The sequence below is a fragment of the Quercus suber genome, unplaced genomic scaffold (assembly GCF_002906115.3).
Source record: "Quercus suber isolate HL8 unplaced genomic scaffold, Cork oak 2.0 scaffold_204, whole genome shotgun sequence".
Taxonomy (NCBI): Eukaryota; Viridiplantae; Streptophyta; class Magnoliopsida; order Fagales; family Fagaceae; genus Quercus; species Quercus suber.
The window spans coordinates 394,209-411,434 of NW_027069662.1; positions in this window are offsets into that span (position 1 = coordinate 394,209).

Below are 17,226 nucleotides of genomic sequence, written 5' to 3' on the forward strand. Positions count from 1 at the left end.
TGAATCATATTCTTCCAACTTTGTTGTAGTGTGTTACATTTGCTTAATATACAACTCATCTCTTAAGGAATAAGGAAATTATCATAATAATAAAAAATCGTCACAAAATTACAATGTTAACTTAACCAAAATTAAAATAAAACTAAAGAAATAAAAATAGATTCTATAATAATTTATTAGTCAACAAACTAGTAGGCATATTCAAATTCCTATTTCCAAAAACAACTAAGTATTAATCCAAACCAAAATTCAATCAAAATTATAAAAGGGAAAGAAAAGACTTTTTGATGGGAAATTAAAAAAAAAAAACACAATACAAAAACACATATTTAAAAAAAAAAAAACCATCAATCTTAATTAGAGTTAATTTTTTTTTTCTCTCTCTCTCTCTCTCTCTCTCTCTCTCTCTCTCTCTCTCTTTTTAATAATTAAACATGGAATATTTTATTTGAATTCAAATCAATAAAATTATCCTTAAAAAATTGTACTTTTTTTTTTTTACACATTTACTCTTTGTCCAAGGTTTTTCCTTATTTTTATCTTTTCATCTCCTCACTACCTTAATATCACTATTTGTCTCCCGTTGTCTTCCATATCATTAAATTATTTATATTTTTCTCTCCTTTTTATTTAAAAAAATTAAAAATTAAAAATTTTACTTAAATTCAATAAATAAAATTGTCATCATAAAGTGGAGTAATATTAGCTAGGGACACACTCATTCTCAAACTCAATATATCAAAGGAAAAATATAATACAAAACAAATGCCAATTGGGAAACCCTAAATGAAAAAAGAAATAATAATAAGGATATCAAACCAAATATAATATAAAGAATAGTTATGGATGTACTAACTTAAGGGTAGCAAAATTAAATGGAAAAAAAAAAAAAAAAAACTACAATGCATATTTAATGCAATAAAATCATCATTAAATTTTGGAAATCAGTAGGTTGCTTATGGAGAGAGAAAGAGAGAGAGAGAGAGATGATAAAGAAAAAAAAAATGTCAATTAGTAACTATTAATTGGAAAACAAAGAGGTCGTAAGGAGAAGTAAAAATAAAAGATAAATATGACCAATATGGAAAACATTAAAAACTTTATAGTGCAATAAAATCAATTGTTACATTCACTTAAAAAATTGAATCAATAATTAAACACGATCATAGCAATATATTTAAACTTAAAACTAATCAAACTCTAATTCATAAATAAAAGGAGATTTTCTCATGTAATAATAGAAATTACATAAGAAATAAAGTTAGAAAATTTTGAAATCCTTTTTTTTGACATTTCATTTAACTTTTTATATGTGTGTGTGTGTGTGTGTGTGTGTGTGTGTGTGTGTAATCTTCATACACAATTACATTTAAAAATCTAATAAATTAAACGATGCTACATCTCATTTGACACATCTGTTATGAGAATCACATTAAAAGAAAGATATGTAAAGGTTAAAAAAAATGTATATTCTATAAATAAATAAAAAGGTATATGTAAGGTTTTTATTAACTTAAAAGAAAATGAAAATCAATTATTAACAACAACAACAACAACAACAACAATAATAATAATATAGGGGTAATTACATTCCCATTCCTTGAGGTTTGAGGAAATGACACTCTACCCCAAACTTGAAAGGAAAAATATTTTCATCCTTTACATTTGTTTGACCAAACTTTGTGAAATTAATATTAAAATATTGTGTACTAATTTGATTGTGCTTAAGGTAGGTTCCAAAATTATCCTTAATTTTAAAATTAAATTCTCTTATTTTAAAATTTTAAATTAAAGCGTATTTCAAAATATTAAGTAGTGTCTTTTGCTTTTTTCTTCCCCCCTTTTCTTTTCCCACTGAGTTATGGAGAGATTTGTCATTTCAAATATTTTGGTATTTTATAAATTTGTATTTTGATTCTAAAGTTATGAGAAGTGTCTTTACCAACCATGGTTAAACATTTATAAATAGATTCTTAAATAAATTTAAAATATTCTGTTATTAATATGAATGGGAGAGTGTTATTACTTATTACCTCAAATATATTTAATAAGATCACTTTAAAAAAAAAAAATTATCTCGCGCAATGCGCGGGTCTACGACTATTTTTTAATAAAATTAATATTATATTTTACTCATACCAAGAGTAGTTTTAAGAAAATTACTTTTTATTATTATTATTTTTTGGTTTCAAGAAAATCATTGTCCTTTGGTTTATTATAATTTATCTTAATGGTAAAACTTAGATACAGTATTTAGGTATTATTTCTTAAATTCTCTTATTAAGATTCAGTCATGTGATTGTACTTAATTAAAAATATACATTTATCTATGACAAAAGAGTCACATAGCTAAATCTTAAATGAAAAACTTAAAAAACAACACTTAAATACTGTACCTAACTTTTGTCCTGAATTATTTCAAACCTAGAATACTATATGTAGTATGTAGACCAACAACCGAAGACCAAACTGTCAAAAGCTAGATTATGCACAAGAGTTCCCTACCTTTTTTTGGATGTCGCATTTTTTTTTTTTGTCTGAGATCTTGTATTATTAGGTCAAAATTTGTGATTTATTGTTACAAAATTTTTTCCGCACAAATTGACACTTCTATGACCTCAAATTTTGTTTTGACGCCAAGCATATATATAGTAGATCTAGCTATTTGGTGTTTTCTTCTTCTTCTATTCAGCAGAAGTGCAAGATAAACATAAGATCAGTGTTAGTTTTACAGTGTATTTTACATGTATACATTGCATTTCTATAATTAACTTCATGACTTTAAATTACGTTTTCGATTATAAATTGCATTGGTGTAAAACAAACTACGTAAAACAAGTTTTTGCCTTCAATATAATGGCTCCCTATTTTTCTATTACCTCATCAATTCTCCTTACCATTAGATTCTGCCAGCTATTATTGTGTGTGAAGTATTCTCTTTCTACAAGCCTTGGCTGCCTCAAATAGTTCACTCAAGGATTTGTATCCTGCTTGCTCTATGAGTATGTGCAAGTTTTGAGTCATGACTGGCTGCCTGGGTGCATCCAGAGATAGATTCTGTCCCCACACCACGTGCGTATCATATCAAAGCCTTTTATAACATATCGTAGGTATAGTATTCACGTCAATCTAGATAAACTAGGCTTTGGCTAAAAAAAAACGTAGTTAAACCCACACAATTGTGTTGTGCATCAACCTCTTCAAACTAAAACACAAAAATAGCGTATGGACTATGGACAGTACCTTGCTACTCTTGGCGAGGGTATTGTTCATGCTACTAATAAAAAAATCTTCTCACTCTCCTTCTCCAAGGACCTCTCTCTCTCTTTGCTACCCGATGCATCCATGCAGAGACAGAGCCAAGACTTGGAATAAGGGGTGGCTCTGCTGTTCATTGTGAGACGATTCTGACCTCTAACTCTACTGCTTAACTACTGAGGGTTTTTTTTTTTTTTTTTTTTTTTTTTTTTTTTTGTGTTCTGGATAAGAAAAAAAATTCTTTTGTTTAAAACTTTTTAAAGGGTCAAGTTGTTTGTTTTGGGTAAAATAGGTTGATTGGCCATAATTTATTTTTAGCTTTACTATTAATATTTTTTTTTGTTGGGCTAATTTTTTTGGGTTTCTATATATATTTTTTTAGATATAATCTATTAATTTTTTATGGCCTTTAAAAGGTGGAAAATGCTAAAACTACATAAATTAACAAATTACTATTACCTATTAAAAAATAAACAAATTACTATTATGGTGAGTGGTTATTGGTAAGTAAAAAGTGATGTTGTAGAAATTTTTTTGGCTATAACATTATTCTTAAAAATATCAATGACATTGTTAAGGAGGGCACAGTGTACTTTTATTGATGACATTACTCTTAAAATTTATGTGCTAACCATATAGACGAATTGTGACACAAATCGCATTATTTTATGTGCCACCAGCATTACTTTTAAATGATATTCAAACGCGTGCTCATACATACCCAAAAAAAAAAAAAAAACCTTCTAAGCCATCTTTTAGTTAGAGCCAGAAAGTAAGACAACGGTTAAAGCCTAAAGTTATATGGAATAATTAAGATATAAAAGTTATAAAAAAAAAAAAATCTAATTCATTGACTAAGATTAAAAATAAATATGGCATAAATACACTTTTAGTCCCTACATTTTGACTTTTTTCCATTTTGGTCCCTACATTTTATTTTATTTCCACTTTTAGTCCCTAAAACCAATTTACGCCCTTCACTTTAGTCCTTGAAGCCCCATTCCGTCACCAATTAACAGGGAAACTGACGGGATCAATAAAATATATATATATATATATATATATATTTTTTACACGCTGGTGAATAAAATAAGGGAATAAGGAAGAAATCAGATGAAAGCTCATCAATAACTCACGTGAAACACTTTTAGTGCATTTAACAACCCTCTGGTGCGTCCCACCCCACACGTGAAGCAATAACTCAAGAAATGAGTCACACACTAGTTGACACGTCCCGACCCACACGGTAATGACCTTTCCTAAATCAGACTTAATCCCCAGTAAAGCTCTCTGCCTCTGCCGAACAGCCATCAGAACACAACCTAAAGAAAAATCCCACTTCTCTCTCAAACCACCATCATCATCAACCTAAAGAAAAATCCCACTTCTTTCTCAAAACCCATCTTTGAAAGACACTAACTTGAAGCACCATCATCATCTCTGTCAATCTTTGTCACTTGATACCCACACTTTTCATGGAGTGGAGAAAATGAAAACTGGGAGACCTCTGTCTTTGTGAAAAGGTCTTCTCTCTCTTCTCTCTGTCCTTATTTATAGCTTTACAAGAAGCTTGTTGGCTTTTTCCTAGTAGGGGCCACAATGTTTTTGTATATTTTGGCTTTTTGACTGTTTGTTGGTCTTTGTCTGCATGTGTTTGTTTGTGGTTTACATTGTGGTCCATGTGTTCCTCATGTATGACAAAAGTACTTTCTCTATTTCTTTTAGTACGTATGACAAAACTATTGAAGTAAGTGTTGTATTCTTACTTAAATATTTGATTAAGTGTTGTGATCACCTAATACTTTATTAAGTGTTATGTTGTCTGCATGCTGAATAGAATATTTTATTAGGCATAAGTGTTGTTTTGTTAAATAAAATATATATTTTGTTCTGTAGCTAGCATTGTTTAATTGGTTTTGGTGTTATGTTGCATGCAGAACGGATGAGCTATTTAGTGTATTTGTGCATCATGGTGGCCATTTTACTGAAAATGGCCGAAAATATATAGGAGGTGCAGTAGATATAGTTGATAATTGTGACCCCGACAGGTGGTCCAAGGTTGAGATAGAAAGTATATGTAAGGACTTTGGGTACACATTTGTTAGTAGGCTGTGGTATAAAATGCTTGGAGTGAACCAAGAACTGGCAGACTTCCATTTGATTGTTGATGATAGTGATGCCACGTACAGAATAGAATTAGCGAGAGGTCATCAAGATATTCATGTGTATGTAGAGCATCCAATACATGACCCTATATTAGTTGATGAGGGACAGGATGCTGGCGAGGGTGTGCAGCCATTGGCATTGGAGCAAGACTTTACAGGTTATTATGACAATGATGATGGCAATGAACATGATGACCATGATGGGGATGATTTTTACAGTTTTTATGATAATGATGACGTGTATGCTAATGATCAAACCTTTAATAATGAGGATGAGCTTGAGGTTAATGCCGATGTTCCTATTGAGGTGGCTGCTTCTCAAATGGGTTCAAGGAGAGCAGGTAAAGAACCTATCATTGAGCACCTACCTGAGGTCTTTCATATAAGTGATAGCAGTGATAGTGTGGGAAGTGATGGTGGGGGAAGTGGCCTAGAAGATGATGTAGAGTTGAACCATGATGTTAGGGACTTTGTTGAAGATAGTAATGACAGTTGGGATGGTAAGGATGATGCTGAAGTTAATGGGTTCAAATTTGGTTTTTTGTTGACTCGGATTTTTGTTGCCAATCTGTCAATATGCTGTAGATTGTAAACAATACACTTCAAAGGATTCAGTGAGATCCCTTTTGATTTGAGTCATGCCTAACGTGTGGGGTAATATTATATGGGAATTAATTGAGTTAGCTGCAAAGTTGACTTAGTCATGCCTAATAGATATTTTAAGTAAATCTTTTAAGTAAACCTCAGTTACATACAAAGTTGAACATGTTTAATAGATCTTTTTTAAGATGTGACTGAATTGCATAAGAGGGAATAATATGACTAAAAAGTCTACATAATTTTAGAGCAGTTAAGAAATTAGAAGTTTGTACACTGTTAATAATATGACTATAGTCCCTGGTTTAATAAGGTTTATATAAATCCAAATGCCAAGAAGGGTGCAAAAGACAATCATTTAACATTTGTAACACATGGAAACTCACCTCTATGTCTAAAGGAATTTCTGAACTTTTAAGTAGCCTATCTGTGCCAACATGCCCTGAATTGTCATCATTTACTCTCTTTGACTTTGAAATTGAGACTTACTATAAAATTTCATATTAACATCTCTTTTTTCAAATTGGTTATTTAACTTTTATTTTTTATTTTATTAAACTGAAATCAGTATGAATACAGTTCATAAACACATTTCAGCAGCCCCACATTGATGAATACAAAACAAATGTTAAGCACACAAAAATTCCAAATCATTCAATGTGGCAAAAAAGTTACAAAGGAGAGAATGGATCATTATTAATATTTTACCATTGAACAACACAGTTAGAAAATAGGGGTACTCATTTCATTCCAGGAATGGTACAAAAAAAAAAAAAAAAAACCAACAAGTGTTTCCATGCTAACTACCTAACCAAAAAATGTACACACTGCCAGCCCTATGCATTAGCAATTACAGGATATTGAAACTCCCCCATCTATGTAACATGCTAACCAGACATACACTTCCACCACCCACCTAACCAAACATAAACACTTCTCAGCCTAATCAAACTTCCACTACTTGTCTAACTACCCATACAATTAAAGAGACAAATCCCACATATCACCAATAAGAATGCCAAAGCCACATTGTAAAACTTCTCTCTCCTGTAGCATCTTGCAACCTCGGCCTCTAGTTTGATAATCCGTTGCCTTTGCTCTAGGATGTGCACCTTACCACGTTCACATATCTCATCATCACACCATTGGAAGAATTTACACTTTCGCCCATCCTGAAATGCAAACCAATTTCTTCATCCATCAAGCTACTTAATGACCAATAAGAACTGTATAAGTAACATGAAACTGAAAAAACATTGTTGTTTATATATAACCACAGCAATCCAATTTGTAAGAAAACATTAACATTGAAGATCAATAAACTAACCCAACCAACAAAAGGAAAATATTCCCCAGTTAATTCTATGTACATTACCATACTGATGATAATTCAAAGTAACCCAAAGCAAACTGGCATGGGATGCTACTGTTTACCATTAATGGATACAAATTACAAAGAAGTGCTTGAGTGCATATAATGGTAAAATCCTTACGAAGGAGTTCTACAATTAATTAGAAATGGTTATAGACTTAGACTGGGGTCTTATAGAAGTATTAAGAACTAGCCAAGATAGAGGTTTATGTGGTAGATGGAAGATTTCATTCTGTTTCTTAAGGTGTTAGTATTACCATGTTGCTTTTAGTTTGGGGGTGCTGTGCTGGTTGTCTATCCTTTTTTGTTTCAGTTAAGTCTCCTAAATTTAGGCCCAACTCAAGAACTTTTGGTTCCAATATTCATGTCAAACAATCTGACAACAAGTGCCTATGTCAACAAATTGAGTTTTAATTTCACAAACCCAAGCCATATGCATCCATAACAACTCATAAGTGAATGCAGTCAATAAACCAGAGACTTAACCTCATATGCTCACATAATGTATGTCACAGTTGAACAATACCCTTATGTGTTCATTTGTTCACCTTGCACTTAACATTCCTCTATTTACATGCATCAATATATGCACAAATCCTACCTCTTGAACAAGGTGTCAAAAACTACTAGCAACATTTTTTACACCACCAAACAGCTTAGTAAAACAAGAAAAGAAAAAAAAAAAAAAAAAAAACCCAAAATTATTGCTTCCAAACCCAAGAAAACGAACTAAATGCAGAAAGTCCCTCCTCCCTTTCTCTTAACCCCAATGAAATAAAAATAAAAACACGAAAACCCCATGATTCAAAATCAATTTTCCTAGATTTTCCCTAGTTTTCTCAGAAAATAATAGACATTGGAAAACAAAAAACAAAAAACAAAACCAAAAACAAAGAAGAGGAAGAAAACCCCATCTCACTAAAACAGAATAACATCAATAACAAAGCTTGTACTACCCAGTAGAAAAAACATGATTAATTAAAAAAAAATACTCAAATATTGAAATACCCAGTAGTTTGGACAGCCATAAAACCTTCTGTCAGGGTTGTCCGATGTTCACGAAATGACTAACATTGGTTTTTCACCATAGTAGCACCTAAATGGAGCTCTCCTCCTCAAGTTTGAACTGGTTGAAGAGCTTGCTTCCATCTAATCAGGGACTTCGAAATGGTTGAAGATCTTGAGATGGTTGATGATGATGGTGGTTTGAGAGAGAAGTGGGATTTTCTTTAGGTTGATGATGATGGCTGTTGGCTGTTCGGCAGAGGAAAAGAGCTAGGGATTTAAGTCTGATTTGGGAAAGGTCATTTCCTACGCGCCAGAGGTAGGTAAGTGCTTCATGTGATTTATCACGTGAGTTATTCATGAGCTTTCATCTGATTTCTTCCTTATTCCCTTATTTTATTGACCAGCGTGTAAAAAAGAAAAATATTTTATTGATCCTGTCAGTTTCCCCGTTAATTGGTGACGGAATGGGGCTTGAAGGACTAAAGTGAAGGGCGTAAATTAGTTTTAGGGACTAAACGTGAAAAAATAAAATGTAAGGACTAAAATAGAAAAACGTCAAAATGTAAGGACTAAAAGTGTATTTACGCCAATAAATATTTAACTTTAAATTCACGTTCTTCTCAACCAAAAAAAAAAAAAAAGAGATCCACGTGAAGTGACCATTTTAATTTTTGAATGATTGACAGCAGCTTTCAATGTACTTACTACATAGTACATAGTTCTCTTCGGCCTTTGCACGTTCACCGGTCACAGTCATGAGTCATCACCTCATAGGCTAGTTTTTTCTCAAAAAAAGAGGAAAAAACCTCATGGCGGCGAGTGAATGTCTGCATTGGGGTTTATGAGGAATATCGAGCAGGCTACAAGTGTGGTTGCTGAATTTTGGGCCTTGAGGGATGGGCTAATGCTTGCGGCCCAACTTGGCATTAACCACCTGCATGTTGAATTAGATGCCCAAGTTGTTGTTAATCTTGTGCTGTCTAAGAAAGTTATTAATAACTCATGTGCTGCTCTGCTCAATGATTGCAGGTACCTCCTAGAGCAATTCCAGCATGTCAAGGTCACCCATGTGTTTAGGGAGGCGAATAGATGCACCGATAATCTTGCTAAAGCAGGCTGTTCTTTTTCTGGAAATTTTGTTGTACTTAATGCTCTGCCCAATGACAGTCTATGTAATATTTTAAATGCGGATGCTGATGGTTTGTATACTCTAAGGCTCTCAGCCAGAACATCGCCTTTCATGGCTAGTTAATGTTAATGCAGATCCCTCTTAACCAAAAAAAAAAAGAGTGAATGTCTGCATTTCGTTGACCCAAAAAACGCGTGAATGTCTTTGAATAGTACAGTAGTGTAATTTGCTAGTTCTATTTTTTTTAGTTTTGTAATTTTTGCTTGGAAGGATGCATAAATTTGTGATTAATTTTTAGAGTTTTGTATGTAAAACTGCATCTTTCTGGTCATTGATCTTGTTTAGTGGCTAAAATGTATAATAGTTTACTTTTTTACTTTAATTATCCCAATTTTTTAAAGATGATACATTCTTTGTAGAAGGGAAGAAAAAAAGGAATCGAGTGGTGGAAATTTCTAACCATAAAAAATACCCATAACTCTACTGATCTATAATCTATAATTTATAATATATATAAAATCAAAATCATTTAACTTTTAATTGGCCTCATAATTATGCCACATAAGCTATTAAAGTCTCATAATTTACATATCACTATTTTTTTTAGAGAGTTTCAACTTATAAGCAAATGGGATTCACAAAAGTGAAGTCTTCAACTTCTGGTGAAAAATGAAATACAAAATAAAAGGAAAAATATATCCAAATTAATTTATAGCATCATTTTGTTAAGGAAATTTTAGTTTTACAAATTTGATCTTATAGCTAAGACTTTATAATTTATAGAGACACTCTTTTATTCTAAACGCGGGGAGGGGGGGGGGGGGGNTCTAAGCTACTCAACCAACCCCACTAGGTTATATTTTATATTATTTATGCTTTACAAAGTTATTATCGTGGTATAATAACACATTCGTCGAAGTATTACTACTCAAATGAGTCAAATCACTCCACTTCTGCCAGATATCATATGAAAATACCAGAAATCTATACAGATGGTGCCAGGATGTTTTGAATTTTGATGGGTCAATTGAGTGTAAAATTAATCGGTGGGGACTCTGTCTGGCGGTTTTATCGTTTTGTTATAACTTTCTAGAAAAGCCTTACATTATCAACCGAATTAAGCTTCCCCCAAGGAAGTTTTCCTAAATCAACAAGATTGATACGACATTTCAACCAAATTTGTACTACACATATTTTACTCAGAAAAGAAGCATGAAGCGTGAAGCGTGAGTTGTCAAACACAAAATGCGGCTCCTTAATTGCCTCTGTTTACGCAGATCAGACAAATGGTTTGGCTGCTTCCTTGTGAATTGTCAAAAACACATCAAGTATGATCAGTTTACAAGTGAAAGTTGAAACTTCTTAAGTTTACTCCTCATGAAATTGATCACCGAATCAAGATATTGATTGCTTAAGAAAATCAGGATTTCTTAGGGGATTGGTTGATAAATCAAGAGATTGATTAGCATAGAAAATTATGGATGTCAGCCAAACGGGCCCAAATTTTTACGCTCTTATCCTATGGAGGTCGGCCATTAGGCCGAACTATGTAAACTCTTGTTTCTTCTTTTTTATTTTATTTTTCATCACAATTTTTTATAAATATTTTTTAGAGAGAGGAATGTGTACACTATATATTGTGACGCAAAGTGGTGGGCTGAAAAGTAGTGGACTCGGGGAGAAAATAGTTGGATTCCATAATCTCTCTCCTCCAAATCTTTCAACCAAGCATTCTTCCACACAAAATCTTTCTTATTTTCTCTCTTTTATTTTTTATTCCCTCTATTTTCACTCGAGTCAAACATGGCCTTAATCTTCGTTCTACTCTTATTAGAAAATGTAGTGGCATTTGAATTTACACTTAATAAAGTTTCCACTATAATTATATTAGTATTATATAGATTTATATATACTATAACAAAGTAGCTAGGAGACTGACAAAATGATAAATATCAAAAGAAAGTTTGGATTGGCCAGTTGTGGTCAAGCCAACCTAACTTACTATTCAAAGTTTGTTGTAAAGCATGCATCAACCACTCTCGCCGAACCCATGTGTTCTTCTAGGTGATAGAATTTTAATTTTACATCAACTTTGGGCATAATTTGAGAGATGTGGCACCCACTTTCTTTTAGATATTTACATTACAATTACAAATATCACATTAATTTTTATTTCTCATTTATTTTTTCTTTTATCTTTACTGCTGGTACATATATAGGTTGAAGTGCATCTATTATCTATATGTCAATATGATATACACGACTCACTAACATCAATTTTCCTTTTCGGTGGGTTTTACTTGGCAAAGTACATTAATTCTAATGTGGAAGATAAATCAAGGAAGGAAATTTCTGCGAAGATGCAATCTAAGGAAATGTTTACGAGCAAAAAGGGTCTTTACTGAATTACTAGTCACACCATTTACTCTACATTTTTCTCTGATTGGTATATTGTTCTACGCCAAATACCAACCTAATTATTATAGTTGGAACTTCAATAATCAATATTTAAATAAAATAAAAAAATTGTAAAAACTGTAAAATCAAGATTAGAGTTTATTACACTTTACCCAGTTGTTATGATCTTGGGTGTAGCAAAAAGGGTCACAATCTTTAGATTCACAACGGTGAGAGAGAGTTTCTTCTTGAGTTGCTATTAAGTTCGCTTTATTTTATGTTTTATCTTTTAAAAATGTTTTTTATAATGAAAAAGAGTGAGGTGGGTTATGGCTGTATAATGAAACTATCCTTAGATGTATAATGACCCGTTTTAGAAGCACAGATAAACAACTATAAACAAGCCTGAAACACTATAAATGGGTAAAATGTAATTATTTCTCAATATTATTATGACTTTGCTAACTACCCTTAATTTGATTTGCGAACTCATTGACCATTAATTTATAGGCAATATAAGTTTGATTGAAGTACAATAATTGTAAATATAACATGTATTCTACCATCACAGAAGATACCCTTTAATTACGTTCTATCAAAAACATGAATCGAACTTGAACGATGAAAAGTATACTAGAGCATTTTTAAATAAAAATGGAACAGGCAGGCACAAGAGGCTACCTCCCTATGATTGCGGGACATTATTAGAGAATTATCAACGATAATTTGGTAGTGTAGTAGTAGTATCTGCTGCTGGAGATAATGATTATGAAAGTGATTCAAGGAAATCATATTTGGGCATTGATTAAAAATTGTCAAGGGAGTGTCACTCGTATTAGAAATTCCTAGAGCTGGAAATATGGACTGGAGTGATTAGTGGACTGATTCCAGGATGAAGATATCATAAAAATTTGGTAAAATGAAAATTATCTTTTAATTTTCTGTGTTTAGCTTAGCGTGAGATAGAGTTGTTTTATGCTAAACTTTTCTAGAAAATAACTCTATATCTCGCGAAACTAAATAAAGAAAACAACTCTCTATCTCATGAGAAATCAAATAAAGGAATTTAAGATATAATTTTTCAATTCATTTTAAAATCACTACCAAACATAGTAAAATAAGATAGTTTACTAAAAAAAAGCTTTTTTTTAAAAATAATTCAATATCTGTAAAATGTTTGATGTCGAAACAATCAAAGCGTTTAGATCATATAACCATTAGTGTGAGAATCACTTTTAACTTTTATCTCCTCTTATATTTGCTAAAACCATACAAATAGGAGAAAATTAATTAAGAGATAAAATCATACTATGTAATAAAGAGAAGTTGGTCTTAGAAGCTTGAATTTTAAAAGGAGAAATGAAATAGGATTTTTTTTTTGGCTAAAATTAATAATTTTGTTTCTTATCATTGACCAAAGTTTTGTTTCATTGCTTAAATTTTAATTGTATCAATTTTTTTTCCCCCAAATATTAATTGTGTCAATTTCTTCCTTCAACTATTGATTATACCAAATTTGCCCATCAACTTTTAAGATCGAATCAATTTCATTATATTTCCTAAAAAAATCAATTTCATTATATATCTTCTCCCCATAAAAATTCTTAACAAGATTACCTAACCTAACAAATACTGCACATATCAGATGCGCATTTGATTTCTTTCATCAAAACCATTGTCAATTAATTTCGTTAAGATTTTAATGGAGAGAAGACCTAAAGATGAAATTGACTTGAATTTTAAAATGTTAGGGGTAATAACAACACAAATAATAGTTGAGAGGGCAAAATTGATTTTTTTTTTTGGGCAATAATTAGAGGATTAAATTTGTAATTTAATCCCTTTTTTTTATTAACTATGTTCAATTCAGGAAAAAATTGGAGAAAGGGGTTTTTTTTTTTTTTTAACCTTTACAATTTATTAAAATTGTAAAAATGTGTAAGAAAACTTTTATAATTTATTCCCTTCATGTGTTTTTGGGATAATTCAATAGTTACAATGAGAAGGAGATTTGATCCCTAGACATCTCAATTACGTACAAACACTAGGATGTGTAAGTTGAGTTACAAGCCTCTCGGCTATTCCTCCCATTTCCATCAACAACCAAACTAGTGAAAATATATGCTATCTCAAATAACATATTCATTTAAGCAAAAAAATAAATAAATAACTCTTTTCTTCTTGCCCTCCCCTTCTAATCCTTAATTTTTGAGAAATTATATGTTACATATCCAATGTAGTACACTTTCTTCTCACATAAATATGGATCTCGTGCAAAACTCACATATTAGCATTACACTTTCTTCTCACATAAATATGTGGTACACCTACTTTTCATTTCCTTTAAACTCTAAAGTATAGTGTTTTATGTACGCAATATGCAAATAAATTATCATATAAAGAAATTTAAAATCTATAAAGATTTTCTCTAAAACCTCTTATTTACACCCTCTGATAGGATCATGTCATATTGAGTTTTTGTTTCTCAAAAAGAAAAAGTTATATTGGGGTTTTTTTTTTTTTTAAAAGGTATAATTGGTAGTTCTAAATACAAACATGACCTTAGATTGTGTCCAACACTTTTGTACATTAACCATAATATGAGCATACCACATATTTAAAAGAGTCATGTGTCACTCTCATATCTCATTTATTGTGTACAATCCAGGGACATGTTATATAAAACTTCATACGTAAAAAGACAATATACTTTTAAGAATGGGTTGGATGTTGAACTTTAGTAACTATAATATTATATCAAACATCAATATCAGGGTACTAAAACAATGGAGGATAATTGAAAGAAAATGAGACCTAAGATGTTAATTATACAGCAACAAATATATAAATTTTTTTATTATGTCGGCTGTATCAAATACACATCTTCCTATGGCTTACTCCTGTAGCTGTAAGGCTGTAAGTCTATAACATCAATTTCACACGAACGAGTACACATAAAATTTTAACTAGTATTCATGTTACATGTAGCAATGAAAAAAAAAGGGAGGATAAAAGACTTTATTCTTTTTGTTTAATCAAAGACCTCTTGAAAATTCTTTGAAAGTTTTTAGTTTAGATTTGTGACTTGGTAGTATTCCTATTAAATGTAATTGATATGATCTAGCTTTTGTTAATACTTCTAAAGATAACGAGGAATTCATTGTTTGGTTAGAAAAATGTCCATTCTTTTCTCTTTTCCATTATAAACAAAGTTATTAAAATTTCATTGTATTTATATATATATATATATATATATGAGAAAAAAATACTGAAAAAGGAAAGAAAGAGATGAAATATAATAACTAAAAAAAAAAAAAAAAACACATCAATTTAAACTCTTAGATATCTAGAATAGTTACTGATAGACATTTATTAGAATTAGAATTAGAATTGTGTGTGTTTGTAGGTAAATCTATTTATTCTAATATTTGAAAAAAAATGTGGCGTATTCCATTGAAGAGGGTAGATAGAGGCCGAGTTTTTACATATGAACTTATAGATTATACTCCCTACTAAAATGGTAGTAGTTGCCTAGCTAGTTGGTACGGCCAGTTTTAGGCCTAGGCGTGAGGCCCCTTTATATATTAAAAAAAAAATCGAAACTTTTATTATAAAACTAATTCTTAAGGTTTCCCAAAAAATAACTAATTCTTAATCAAATTAAATATTGTAAGAAATGGGTTCAAGTTATACATTTTTAAACTATTAGATTTAAGTAGATCCAGTGATTAAAAAATACTCTCATTAATGTTAATATTCTAATTAATCTCATTTATTATCCCTTATTTAATACATTCCATATATATTTCTAAACCCAAAAAAAAAAAAATTATACGGTTGATTTTCTCTCTCTAGTGCATGTCTCTTTCTTTTTATCTTTGCACGTTTCTCTCTCTATCTCCTCCACAGCCAGGTCGCCAATAGAAAAAAAAAAAAAAAAAAAAACTTAACATGTTCTCCTGTTGAACTAAAGCAATGATTATTACTGAGATTTTATTTTTCTTTTCATTGTTTAATATGTTCTCTAGTTATGCTAGACTAACTTGAATCCCTTGTAATCGTCACAAAAAGATGACCCTTGAATTTTTTCAAAGAACTTAACATTAGCTTATAAAAATAAAGAATAAATTAAAAAAACTATATAATCACATCAAAATTATTACAGTCTCCAAATTAAATTTTGCTATATAGTCTCCAAATGAAAATTTTGCATTCTCTATTTCTTTAACTAGTACTAACAATAACACTTTCCTTCATCAATATCTTTTGTCTCCTGTGACATTTTTTTTTTTATGATATCTTCGGCCAACCATGCCACTCTCTTATGGTCATCGGAGTTGTTGCCAACAATCCACTATTCATCATTGTCCATTGTTATTGTTAATGTTTGTCTTACATGCATATGCAATCCTTGAGCCACGTTCTTCTGTTGGTATCCTCTAGTCACTGGTGCATTGTCCTTCGGCCACAATAATCATCTTTTGGCCCCCATCCATCATTAATTAATAGTTGTCATTTACTATGATCTTGGGCATTTCAATTCACTGGATTGTCTTTAGTGACATTTTCATTTTATGATATCTTCAGCCAACCATACCACTCTCCTATGGTCATCGGAGTTGTTGCCGACAATCCACTATTCATCATTATCCTTGTTATTGTCAATGTTTGTCTTACATGCATATGCAAACCCTGAGCCACCATTCTTCTGCTGGTATCCTCTAGTCATTGGTGCATTGTCCTCCAGCCACAATAGTAATCTTTTGGCCCCCATCCGTCGTTAATTAATAGTTGTCATTTACTATGATCTTAGGCATTTCAATTCATGTCAAGCTCAATCCATTCTACATCTGATTTGGTCATTTATGGCCCGTAGTTAATTTCTTTCTGAAAGAACTTTCATATCAAACTCGTGACATCTTCAACTTTCATCTTGAATTTGAGAGGGATATTCAAATATATTAGGATGTTATTATAACTAGGTAGACCGTAGCTTTGTAGAATCCTATGAGCTATTAGGACAATTGAGTTCAAAAACAGCACACACACATTCATAAAAAAAAAAAAAAAAATTATAAAAAATTATTAAAAAAAAAAAAAAAAAGCACACAACCTATTGTTTTTGAGATTAAAGCGTGAACCCATCTCATATGAGATTACACCATGTGAGATTAAAGTGTAGTTGAGATTAAAGCGTAGTTGAGTTTAATTTACATATCAAAAAAAAAAAAAAATAGCACACAACCAGATGAGATTAATGCAACTAATACTTGTTTGTGGTGGGTTCTTATTGAAAAAAC